Source organism: Pteropus medius, unplaced genomic scaffold (genome assembly GCF_902729225.1).
Source record: "Pteropus medius unplaced genomic scaffold, Ma_sr-lr_union100, whole genome shotgun sequence".
NCBI lineage: Eukaryota > Metazoa > Chordata > Mammalia > Chiroptera > Pteropodidae > Pteropus > Pteropus medius.
The window spans coordinates 133,994-147,096 of record NW_024352148.1 but is presented as its reverse complement, the minus strand read 5'-3'; the positions used below and the strand labels follow the sequence as shown (position 1 = coordinate 147,096).

Genomic DNA, 13,103 nt, shown 5'->3' with positions numbered 1-13,103 from the left:
AACTAAGTGCCACAAGAAAAAGACCAAATAGACTAGATATTAAAAAGAGCTACATTTATTTAATTAAAGCATAAGAACAGAAAGGTTAAAAGTAGTAAAATAGGAAAAGATACACTAGAGAGACGCTGACTGAGAGGAAGCTGCTGTAGCTATGCTAACGTCAGGGGAAATCGACTTTAAGGCAAAAAGCATTAGCAGAGATACAGAGACCACGGAGCAGAGAATATAATCAACAATATTGTAATAACTACGTATAGTGCCCAGCGGGGAGGATCACTTTGTAAATTGTGCATATGTCTAATCACTACGCTAGACACCTGAAACTAATATAAAATAGTTTTGAATGCCAACGCTAATTGAAAAATTTTAAATAATAATAATAATTGCACATGTGACTTTTTGGTATTGAAGCACACTTAAAAAAAACTCACTTCACAATGACACGTGGTTCAGTTCACCAAATAGCAAAGACTTCTCACCTGCACGCCATCTCCCGTAACTTCATATGTGTGAAACAAGGGTGCGGCGCAGGGCTTGGGGCGAGGGTTGGTGGCTGGAGAGCGAAGAAGGGGAACCGAGCTGGAGACAGACTTGGGGGCGCAGACGCCTCTCTGGTGCCTCGTGGGCTCTGGAAATAATCGACGACACAGGCCACTTGAACCATCAGTTCAACAAACACCAGATCACGGTGAAACCCGACCCTCTCCCTCCCACTCACAAAGAAAACGAAGGAGCGTGCTGTGAAATTTTAAAAAGGATTTTAGGAAATTCTGAGTGAAAATGGACTAGATATAAAATGGAGTTCTTTGCTGTGGTAAGACTCCCGGCAGGCGGGCCACGCCTGTTAAACAGTGGGCGGGCGGGTGGGGGCCGAGGCTGTCCCGGGTCCCCTGCCTGGTGCCGCAGCCTCTGCCGTGGGGGCTGTATGTCAGGCCTGGCTGCGTGAGGAAGCAACAGGAATGTCCCGGTCACGGCTGGGCTACCTGCAGGCCTCAGGAAGGGGCAGGGAGGGGGAGACCCCATCAGTGCGGCCGGGCACGGGCTTCTGTCACCCACCCCGGCAGCGGTGACACCTGACCCGCTGTGAGCCGGGCCCCGCGGCTGCAGGAGCGGCATCGCAGGTCAGGCTGGGTCAAGTCTGCCATCTGGTCCTGCTCGAGGCTCCGAATGCCATTTCCGGACAGTTTTCCTTGTGTGTCTGCGCCCCGAGTGACAGCCCGCATGCGCGCTGACGTGCACGTCTGGAGCCGCGGGGCACACGGGGAGCGCAAGGGGCGCTGCACCAACCTTGAAGGGCCTTCATCTGAAAGGGAGGCAGCCACTGTCCACCCGGGGCCAGTGAGGAATGGGACCCGCGAGGACATGGCGAGGCAGGAGCCAGGACGAGTGTGAGGCTTCGGACTGGTCCTCGCAAGGCACTCTGCTTGCTGGGAGAGAGGCCGCGTGTCTGCGCAGGAAGGAGCGGCGACCTTGACCCTGCCTTGACCCGCGGCCTTGACCCGCGCCCGGGTCTGCGCGCTGGGAGCAAGTGGGGGAGGGGCTCCGAGGTCACGGGAGGAGGAAAGTGGCATCTAAACGAAAGGGCACTTTACCGTGGAGCCAGCGGGGCCGGCGAGCCCCGTGGTCACCACTGGCTGGAGAGCCCCAGCCAAGTCCTTCTGTCTCCTCGTCAGTGGCGAAGGGACATTATGAGGACGAATCTCAGTTTTCCAAGTGTCGGTCAACGCAGGTAAAAGACGAAGAACATCGCCTACCGTGTAGTAAAGTGCTTCACAGATGTCAGACGGTGTCGTCAGAAAAGTTTTCAAAAAACAAAATTTCATTTTTTAAAGGGCCACCCAATCTTTTCCTAGTTTACCCTCTTAGAATTGGGTTTCCTCGCCGGTTTCATTAGCGTTCATGGTCTTGAGAAGGGACAGTGCTTGGCGAGGCAGCCTTTACGTCCTCGATGTTTTCGCCACCTAACAATGAGACGGTCCCTAAATAATTCTCCAGACCCACATTCAATTAATGAATAGAAATTCTGTCGGAGAACTGACCAGTTAGACGTTTTCAAGAAGAAAGATATGGGTTTTATTTGCATTAAGAAACAAAACCTCAGAGCTCGCCCACTTGGTGGAATAGGCGTTGGGCTCCCCGCGGCGCGCGGTGACCCCGGGGACGTGCCCGCAGGTCGGACCCCCGCCCCGGTCCTCGTCGCGCCCCGACGCACAATCCGGTTGCGTGCTGGACGGGTCTCCGGGACCAGGGGTGGCCTCTGCAGCGGCATCGGCAGAGCGCACTCAGGCGACACAGAAGTAAGTCCACCGCAGCACATGCGCAGGACTTGCGTCCCCTTGGCCCTGCTGGTCCCGCGGATGCGCTGGACCAGCGTTCGCAGGCCCTGTGGCTGGAGAACATGCGCACAGCAACAGCCCGACACCGCCCAGCGGCGAGGCGCCGAGGAAGGGCTGGCACCGTGGCTCCCACCTTCCTGCTGCCCTGGACGAGGAGCGCGATCTGGGGGTTCCGAGGCGCCGCGCTTCCTGGGACAGCCCCAGAGCGGCTCCAAGCGGTCACGCGACTGCGGTACTGGTTCCCCGTTTCTGGGGTACTCCGCTCACCATGGAGGCCCCCCAAGGAGACGAGTCCCGTTTCCCCCTCCCCCACTGAGGACAGACTCTGACACTTGGCGTTAACTCCTTCTCAGCTTTTAGCCAGTACAGAGCTGAGAGGGACACAGAAAACATGTCTAAAAAGAGGAGCTCAAACTAGGCCACTGGAACGCATGAGCTTTTCACAAAAGCTGTTACTGGCACAAAAGAAAAAAAAAATTGTTTTCCACTGTTTCTTTAATGCTTGGCTTTCATGGCTAACTTAGAGGCTTTAACTATGAAATAATCTGTACTGTGTTTGAAACTCCTGAACGGTAGCTAAGCATTACCTGAGCATCCTATACACTGCGTGCCATACTCTGAGGTAACCCAGAAACAGAATGAACCTGTGCAGACCCCAGAGACAACGCAGAGGGGGGTGAGACAAGTGGCAAGTCAGGGAGCCACTCCGCTGGTCACCGCTCCGGCTTCCAGTCTGGGGAGACACTGGCTGGCGGCCGCGTCTGCCGCGATGCCGGTGGCCGCAGGCTGGCCTCGCGCTGCCGAGCAGGGGGAGCCCTGTCCCCTCACACTGCATCTTTGAAGACGGCGGTGCCCCTTGCGAGGCTTCCTCCCTTTCTCTTTTACTTCTTATGAAAGAAGGAACTTCCGTTTAAAGATTAGATGTGTTCTTCCTTTTTCTAAAGCCAGGCACACCAACTGGCACCGCCGCATTAGAACCCGGAGGACCCCGGGCCGCAGAGCCCGAGGAAGGCAGGCTGCCTCGTTAGCATGCACCGCATCAAAGGCTGCTCTTTCCGCCCGCAGCGCTCGTGCCCGTAAATCGCAGGGGTTCATCGGCATAAGTCTCGGCTGCGACCTCCGAAGTAAACTGGATTTACATTACTTTCTGAAAAGAATTAAATGAAGGCCCTGTGAGTATATGAACAGCCTTCTAGGCTGCAACAGATGGGCATGAATGTGCTTCCTAGCAAAACCATCAGTGACATCTGTGTCCTCCAAATTCTGGTGGTCTCCGCCAATTAACAGGGGAAGAAAGAGGGGGGTTGGGCGGCCTCCGCACGGCCCCGGCCAGAACCCAGGCAGAAGTGTTTGCGTCTGGGGCCGGATCAGCCTGGCCCCCAGCCACGGGGTTCCTGCGGCAGTGTTGTCACTGAGATGGAGAAGGTGGCTCGCAGCTCTGAACACCACAGTGAGGATGATGTGGCTTTTCTCGGGTGGCCGAGGGGCGGCTCCTCAGCGGCCGACGCTGTGTTCAGGGCGACCTCTGCGAGAAGGGCATTTACTTCTCTGCGAGGCAGACCCACGGGGCTGCAGTCGCCGGTGTATGCCGTGCGTTCGCATGTCACAAAGACGGTGAACCTGACAAAACAGCGCCTTCTCCCCAAACATCCTCCCGCAAAGCCCGCTTTCCTCCTCCCAAGTGGTTTCACAAGGAAGTCGAAATCGAGGTTTCCTGGTTAAAACACGTCAGGAGAAATGACACCAGAGACCTTTAAAGAAGGGATGAGTCCTTTGAGGAGACGGCATGATGGACCGTGAACCCTACTGTCGCAGCCTCTCAGACTCGGCGGCCAGCGCCCTGGTCCCCAGGGCAGGCAGGTGGGCCGCCGGGCAGCGCGGGCGGGACGCGCCCTGCCCTCCCTCAGGTGCTCTCCTGTCCCGCGTGCTCTCACCCCGCTCCTTGGACGGCGCAGAGCAAGCGGCCAGGACCAACCGCGGAGCCGGATGACGGGAGGGGAGGCGACGAGGGTCGGTACCAGGGGGACGCAGGAGGGGACCCTTGGACGTGCCCAGGCCGCTGTCTCGGCGAGGGCGCGGAGGGCCCGTGGCAGTCCCCACGCTCTCAACTAGGTTTTCAGAAGGAAAGGCGACGTGCTCCATGAGTGTCTGGAGAGTCGGGAAACTGGCTTTTCCAAAGAGACAATTTTATTGCTTTTAGGAACCTAAGGTCATGCTTTAAAGTAACATATTTCCTATAATGTAGATACTTTGAAATTGTGATTCGCTATCATGAACTTGCTAGTTATCAAAAGCATCTGAATGTCTCTAAATTATAAAATAGTCTGCCAAGAGGCTAATAAAATAATACATTTACACCAAAAACAAACAAACAAACAAACAAAGAAGCAGCAGCAGCATCCGCATTTGGATCCCTTTTCTTAGATGCAGAGATTGGCTGTTCTGCCCTAAGTGGATGTTAGTATACTTGGAATTTTAGGAGACAGAGGTTAATCGTGATCATTTGGACATAGACTAGTTACCCCTTTGTCCTAGGTGTTTAAAACACAACCATGTAAACTTGCCCAGAACAACAGCAACCAGCCGGGCAGAGAGGAGCAAGCGACGGAGCCCCGCCTCTGTCTGGCGCCGGCGCAAAGCGAACTTCCACACGTGAGTTCTTACGCTCTCATTTTCTGCTCCCTGTGACTTCCCACGATCCAGTTACGAGAACTTCAGCAAGATGAGCCTGGGCACCATGTGACAAGCTTCTAGGGGACACTCGATCGCGGGTGGGCAGAGAAGTCCCCGCTTCTCCCCACAGTGCGTTCCTAGCCTGGGACTCAGAGGCGGGGGTGGAAACAATACAGGCATAATTTTTTTACAAATCGTGGAGTTTTTTTTGTTTTTTGTTTTTAATCTCTATTAGGCTGCAACACCGATTATAGTCCTGTCCCGCCTTGTCGGGGACTAACACCCTCCGCAAGCGCTCAGCAGCAGAGAGGCCTTTGTGCGCAGGGCGGGAGGAGGCTGGCAGCAAACAAAAGCACCTGTTGTGTCGCCTCTAATGGCCCCGGGAGTGAGCTGTCGCTGCCTCTGCCCACACTCCCTGGGCCCCCCCAACACGGCTGGCTCACACATCGGGATTGGACGGTAAAAAGAGAATAATTGAGGAGAAGATCAATAAATTTAAAAGCTCTTTAAGCAAAGACATAATGAATTTGGTACAGCACATATTTTTAGATCAAAGATGCCTTTGAAGTGACAAAACCCTAATCCATAAACTACTGAAGCACTTCCTTTCTCTCCCAAACTGCTTATTGTCAAATGAAATGGAAGTTAAGGAAATTATCTTTATCTGAAAATGGCCAAAAGAAGCCATCACCTAATGACAGCCTTGTCACAAGCGACAATTGGGGAACTTGAGGAGAAGGCAAGGTCTAACGAGCGGTGGAGGGGGCTGGCTGTTCACGGTCACCTGGTTGCAGCCCTGCGCCCCCAGCCCCCACCACACATCCCCCACTCCCACCCCAGCCCCCAGCCGCTTGCTGAGAAACAGCCGGCTTTGGGCTTTGTCGCCTAGCGGCCTGGAGAGAACTCTGCCTCATGAATATGGATGACGCCCCTTGGTCCCTGCACACAAGCCCTTCAAAACGGACAGAGGACACACACGCCAGCGGCCAACAAAAACGCAAGGACCGAGCAGCGAAATGCTGGTAACTAATGAGGGGTCACGCGCAGGCCATGCGCGCGCGCGGATTCGGGGCGCCTTCGCGCTTCGGGGACCGCGGGACGCACCTAGCAGAGAACCTCCCCAGGGCCGACTGTGTCTGGACGTCCGGTTGGGGCGCTGAGGTCCCCGCTGGCCGCGCGCACGTGCCCTCGTGGGGAGGTGTGGGGCGCGTCAGCCCCCGAACCGTGTTAGAAGCGCCGCGGGGACTGCGACAAGGTCGCAGTGTCCCCGTGTCCCCGACGTGGAGCACAGTGCGTGGACAAAAAGCGGGGAAGCGGATCCGACGAGTCGAAGCGAAATGGGGGCGGGCCACGCACCCCGCGCGCCCTTCGCAACCCCGAAACAGCGTTTAAACGCGCCCCCTCCCGGAAGGCGACTCCGCGCCCGGCGTCGGTCGGGGGGGTTTCTGGCCAGCGGAGGGGGGTCCCCGCGGACCCCGAAACGCTCAGCTCGCTCGGCGGCTTTGCGCGCGCGCGGGGCTGGCCTGGCGCCCGGCGGCTCCGCTCGTCCTCCTGCTGGGACAGCCGGGGTCCCGCTGCGCGGGGACGGAGCCCTGTGGACGGCTCTGCGGGGCGCGGGCGGGGGACATGTGCGCCTCGTTAGCGTCGCCTCCCCCGCCCCGCTAATTCCCCTCGAGGCCGCCGCGGGTCCCCGCGGGCGGGTCCCCTCCGGCCGCCCTCGCCTTCCCCGGTCCGCGTCGCTGGACGCGCGCGAGGAGGAGAGGTTATGCTGACCGCGCTTCTTCCTAAGGGACTGTCCACAAGCTGTCCAACTAAGAGGACAACGAACGACATCCGGGCATTGGGGGCCTTTGACGAGAACCAGCTGCGCCCCGCAATTCTGTGCGGGGCTCGACCCGCTTACTCAGGGGCAAGGGACTCAGTGACGTCACAGGTCTTTTTTCCTTCACCGCATTTTTACAAGAGACAGTAAACGTTTGCTGCAGAACTCGGAGCGTCACCGGTAGCTCACTTTTCTATAGACAGAAACGACTGCGGAGACTACCCAGCTGGCAGCGGATGGATAACCCAGTATTCGATTTCGATAAAACATAGAAAACAGTAAAAAGTACACAGCGGTACAGAAAATAAATGCAAAGTTTTCGTTAAAAACAAAGGATGACAAGAGAAGCCCGTCTTTCTGCTGCCGTCTCCCCTTCCTAACGCTCAGACTATTTTTCAAAGGAAAGTGCTATGCTATAAACAAAACTGCTTTTATTTGTTTTTCATACTTTATGATAATGAATTTGTAAAAAAAATTGGTTTATAAATTGGGTTAACTTTGAAATAATAAATTATAATATAAAAATAATAATCAGAAAAATTACTATTGAAGAGGTTCATCACACTGCTTCATGTTATTTTCCTTAAAGTCCTACATGGTAAATTCTCCTAGACTAAAGCGGGAGACTCTGATTTGCACGCCAACTGGATATTTCTCTTTTTATTAGATTATGGGGATTTAGACCTCATCCTATTGTCCCTTTTTGCCTTCACTCACAGGAAACCCAGAACCAGACCCGGTGATCTGTTCCATGCGTGTACAGACCACCTGACCCAGGTCCTTCTTTACTGGGTCATCGTTCTTCACCCTCGCAGTAATGCTTCTAGACACATCTGTGTGTCTCATTATAATTCCAAATATTGTTGACGGTGTGTGCAAGTTCAAGTGCATTTCACGATAGTGTTCCTTATTTAATTTTGTTCACGAGCATATATGCCAGAAAGGCTTTATGGTGCAATGGAAAGAGGTCAGGGTTTCGAGTTAAATAGCCTCGACTTTGTAGCACCCCTACTGGGCGGCAGGCATTAGTCACCTGCTCTTCTCAGGTGACTGTGCTGTGAGGCAGGTGACCCCTCATTTCTCTTGCTGTGGGTCATTTTGGCCACTTCAAACACTAGGAGGAAAGTGTGCTGAGTTTTCATGCTGTCACCCTAATCCTGGCTACGCCTAAGGGCAGTCGCCCGGCCGTCAGCACACGCGTTCCCGGCGGCGCCTTCTCTGCGTGCTCTTCCTCTTCCCTCCTACGCCCCTTCTCGATTGTCTGGTCAACATCACCTTCCTACCACATGTCTAACGTAAGCGAGGTAGGGAGGGTGTAGAGAGTTGGGTAAATTTATAATTGTTTATGATATTTTTACTCAAAAACTGTCTTCCTAGAAAAAAAAAACACTAAAATACTTAAGAATAAAATACATCCTAAAATGGCTTATTAATTTTAAAGTGCAAAACCTTCAGCTCTTATGCAAAATAAATATCTGTTACTACCAAACATTTATAAAAGGTAATGATATAGTAGGCCCAAAAGAAACTTCACAAATCCCCCAAAGAAAAAAATTATTTGACCACAATCCATAAAATAGCTCTAAATTATTAACAAAAAAATTAAAATTTCTACTTGGCCCACTGGGCAATTTCGATAGCACTCAGAAGTCATTGTCCAACACATTTCTCAACTTAAGGTGCAGCCAGAACAACACTCAGAAGAAGATCCATAGATCGTTAGTCTTTTACAACAAAAACAAAAAAGTGTAACCTGTACTTTCATCTTAAGAAGTGAAAAGGGAGTAACAGACTAAGTCTTAAGGACAGAAGGAATGAATAAGCACGCTGTGTTTAAAAACAGTAGTTTGTAAAATGGTAGTTATTTGAGAAGGCCGGTGGGTTGGCTTTCAGGGAAATCTCAGGGATAAAAAAAGAGAGGGCCCTTTCAGAATAAACACAACTACGGCTAACATGGTAGGAGTATAAGAGACCATCACGCACGAACCCACCTAAAAAATGTGAACATTTGCATGAAGTGTATATGTTCTAGTACAATTTTGATATACCATTAAAGATCTAATTAAGAATAAGTAAAAAAAGTTATCTAGTTTTTCCCATTCATCCTCTCCAAAATCGTCTACGCCTTTTATAAACAAAAAAGGCCAGCAGGATAAATTTAGAGCTGGCAAATGTTTGACAACCAGTCCTCCAGGATCTGGGGTGTCGATTCCTGTGGTGTGAATGTTGCTCCCAGGGCGTGTTTCAGGTGGTCCGCGTGAGGTCCCCGAGCGAGAGTCGGAAAGAGACATCGAATCACGTGCCCACCGCGCAAACACATTAGGCACGAGTAACTTCAAAAGCATAGGTAATAGTAAAGTTTCATAAAAGAAGTTTCGTTTTGTCTTCAAGTCATATTAAAGTTTGTATATCTAATTTTTAATGATGGCTGTGTTTAACAAATGGCTCACAAAATTCCTAAAAATTTAATAATTGGCTCTAATGAATCAGTACAAGACACCCTGCATACCACTGAGAGGGATATGAAAAGTTTTTAATAGAAAAGGAACTTAAAAAAATAAAAGAGCTTTAAGAAGATTAGAATGACGGCAGTGAGTAAGTTTTTTGCTTCTTTTCAACTTTTACGAATTCCATTCCAAATTTTTTAAATGATCCCAACCATATCTTAGCCATCGCCATTTCATTATTGATAAAGCATTCGTAAACACAAGTGATTTTTTTCTACATAAAATTATATTCACTGCAGTGAAAAAGGCAGAAAATAACAAGTGGGCAAGGATATGGAGGAATGGGGGCCCTCACACTCGTGGTGGATTCGTGAAATGGTGCAGACCCTTTGGAAAAACAGTTTGACCATTCCTTAAAAAGCTAAACATGCGTTTATCATAAAAACCTGTAATTCCACTCCTAGGTATTTACCCAAGAGAAATAAAAACATATGTCTACCCAAAGACTTGCCCATAAATGTTCTCTGCAGCATTATTTACAATAGCCAAAAAAGTAGAAACCACCGCAGTGTCCGTTCACCGCCGAATGGAGGAGCAAAGTGTGGGCTCCCCAGCCAGCGGCGTGTGGTGACCCAGCGAAAGGGGCGACCACGGGAACCTCCAAAACACGCGAAGTGAAGGGACCCAGTCACAAAGACCGCATGGTTTGCGACCCTATTTATCAGAAATTTTAAGAAAAGGCAAATCAAGAGGGATAAAAAGTAGATTCAATGGGGACGTGATTGGGAACCAGGATTAAATGTAAATGCACATAAGGGATCATCTTTGGGTGACTAAATGTTCTAAAACTGAATTTTAGTGATACTTGCACAACTCAGTAAATCGACTAAAAAATTAATTATATAGTTAAAATGAGTAAAGTTTATGGTACGTAAATTATATCTCAATAAAGTTAAGAATTATATTGGGCTAAGTTTCATTTATTAAGTTTTGGTCACCCCAATTTACAAAATAGGTGAATAAGACTCAAGAAGATCGAGTGGCTTTTTCTCGCACGTCAGCGTTCGTACTTCCGAATGTAGCTTCGGCGTGGCCGTCTGTCCTCCCCCGGTTCAGTACTGGGGACGTCTGCCGGAGCCTCATCTTACCTTCCGTTAATGACCCTAGTTTCCACTTTCCGGGGTACTCCTGATTTATCCCCACGGAATGTGCCTGCTCATTTGATTACTTTTCTGCTGGGGATGCTGTGTCTAAAAGGACCAAATAAAACCTGAACTTTTGATTCATTCACCTATTCGCTCATTCAGCGAATAGCTATTGAGCACCTACTATGTGTCAGACTATTCTAGGCACTGCAGAAACATCAGTGAACCAAAAGTAGATGCAACAGTTTTGAGAGATGGAGTCAAGTCAAAGGCCTGGATTTGTTGTTTGTCTGGTTTGATTTTTACTTATTTATTTTTCCAAAAGGCAAAGGCCCATGAAAGACTCATGGCAGAGGACTCGTGCTGTAAACACTACCCGTTCAGATTGGATAAAGATCCCGAGAGCTCGAGGCATGACTGAACTTCTGTGAAGGCCCTGCACCCCACTCAGAAGCCCAAGGAAGCCCAGGACTGAGGGAGAAAGCCCTTATCACTGGCGTCTGCTGGCACATAACTCGGAGAAGCTCCCCACATCCAGGTGAAATGGCACGCTAAGATAGAGGTCATATTAAGTCACTGAAAAACAGAAAGAGCTGTATTTTTGCTCCTGATTATGTGGCTTAAATGTATTATATCTACCACGCAGGTGTCCCAAAGCCGAGCCTTGGAAACTCACCATACACTCACATTCGTTCCTGTCCTGCTCATTTCTATCCAAGACGGCTGCAGCTTCCACTGCCTGCTAAGAGCACCCAATATTCCAGGCCAAGACCCCAACTGCTTGATCACCACGGAGATGTGAATATCCACGTTTTCAAGAATGAAAAGAACCTTAGCCATCTGGATTATCTTTTCCGTTTAGATGAGGCTATGTCTCAATCATCAGAATCGTAACAACAAACCCCCAGAGCAAATGGTGGCATTCTTCTGACTCACTGTGACTGCGGCGAAGCCCCCACTGGACAGCGACAGGACCGGCGAGGCAATGCAAAGATCTCCTGCATCCAACCCCCCCTCTGGCTGGGGCAACAACTGTGTACAAACAACACGGATTACACGACGAATAAGCCCAGGACATTTTCTCATCCTATTTCCATCAGATTAATCAGATCCAAAGGGAACCCTTAGCACCAGGATTTAGGTTAAAACTGAGAGTGTCTGAGTCACGTGGTTTAAAATAAGAAGCATTCCTCCGTACCCTGACTTCCCACTCTGGGATCTGAACCTCACTGACACACTGAAATCCCTACTTACTCAGAACCAGGCTGAACACCTTCTAAGAGTTTATGTCCCCAAAGTTTCTCATGTATATACTATTGAACACTATTCAACTACGTGCGGGCTAGTGTTGTGGGTATCACCTGTGGAGCTCAGTAGTTCTGGGTCGCCCTCCTATGCAGGTAAAGTAGAAAAGCCAGAGGGAATGCCTGTAATATCTTGGTGATAGCATAAATAAAGTTCAGGTCATTGGGGTCAAGTATTTCCATCGGTTAGGAAAAACATACATGCAACAGTGTCAGGGAAGTCGATTGCATGTTGTTTGAACCAAAAGGGAAAAAAAAAAAAAAAAAAGAGAGAGAGAAAGGAAGGAAGGAAGAAAAGATGGAAAAAGGAAAAGAAAAAAAAAATCAAGGCACTTCAATGTCTTCCACCGAAAGAACTGCATGTTTTTTTTCTAATTCATAAAGCAGAGACCAGGGAAATGTGTGTGAAAATTAATTTTAAAATGCTAGGCAACAGAGGAAATAAAAAAACATTGCTCCTTTGGGTCAAAATCATTCACACAAGTACTTTTAGCAAAAACTCCGGCCTCGCTGTGCTGGTCCCAGGGCGGGGATTGGCTGTCACAGTTTGGTCAGAAAGTAGCACACGTGTAAGGTGTTCGATGTGGGTGTGCTGAGGCGTCACCCCCAAAGTGGGAGACGTTGGCTGCACGGGTTCCCGGGACCCCGCCCATGGAGGAGGCACACACATTCGGTGGCTCCCCGGGTTCCAGATGTGAAACAGGATTACCCTGCTCCCCCAAACCACGAGGCTGCTGTGTTTACCGAGGCCCAAAGGGAGAGAACGGTCCTCAGCTGGGTTTAGAGAAGCCGCTCCTCGCTTTGTAATGCGGCGATGTCGTCCCAAAGAGTCGTCGACCTGCCGCGCTGGTGAGTTGCTGGGCTTCGTCTCCGCACCCAGCACACCTCGGGCCTCCCGCGAGCAGACGCGGGGTGCGAGCCTCACGCTCAGCCTCCCACGCTGACCTGGGCGGGGGCCCCCGAAGCGGGCTTCTCAGAGAAAACGCGTTTCTCCAGGAGGCGCGAGGTTCTGCAAGGGAGACAGGGGACCCGGGCGTCCTGAGCGCCCCTCGTGGTGTCTGGAAACGCGCCAGCCGGCGGACTGGGTGGGGACGCGCGCGAACAGGTCCCCGAGCGTCGCGGGCGGAGCGGACGGAGCCAGCACTGCAGGGCGGCGGCGAGCCAGCGCGACAGGACACGCTGCTCCTGCTGCCGGCAAGACGAGCCACATACGGGTGTTCTGGGGGTGACACCTCCGTGCCCCAGAAGACTAACAGGAACCTCTTTCTGCTCCCTGCTCGCCTCGCCTGTCCCCTGCTTGGGTGACCCGCCACAGGAACACCCAACCCAAACCCGCCCCCAGGAGCTGTCAACAGTGTCCCCGGCTCAGAGGGACC

The 13,103-nt window shown here is 51.1% G+C and overlaps 1 protein-coding gene across 1 annotated transcript in view; it reads right to left on the bottom strand.

The window, feature by feature from the left end:
- Positions 1–496, bottom strand: part of ALPK1 (alpha kinase 1) — a gene marked incomplete at its 3' end in the record, with an annotated part of 52,849 nt that extends 52,353 nt beyond the window's left edge. Inside the window, exon 1 of the mRNA XM_039846912.1 lies at positions 480–496. The remainder of the gene's footprint in view (positions 1–479) is intronic.
- Between the last annotated feature and the right edge of the window lie 12,607 nt (positions 497–13,103).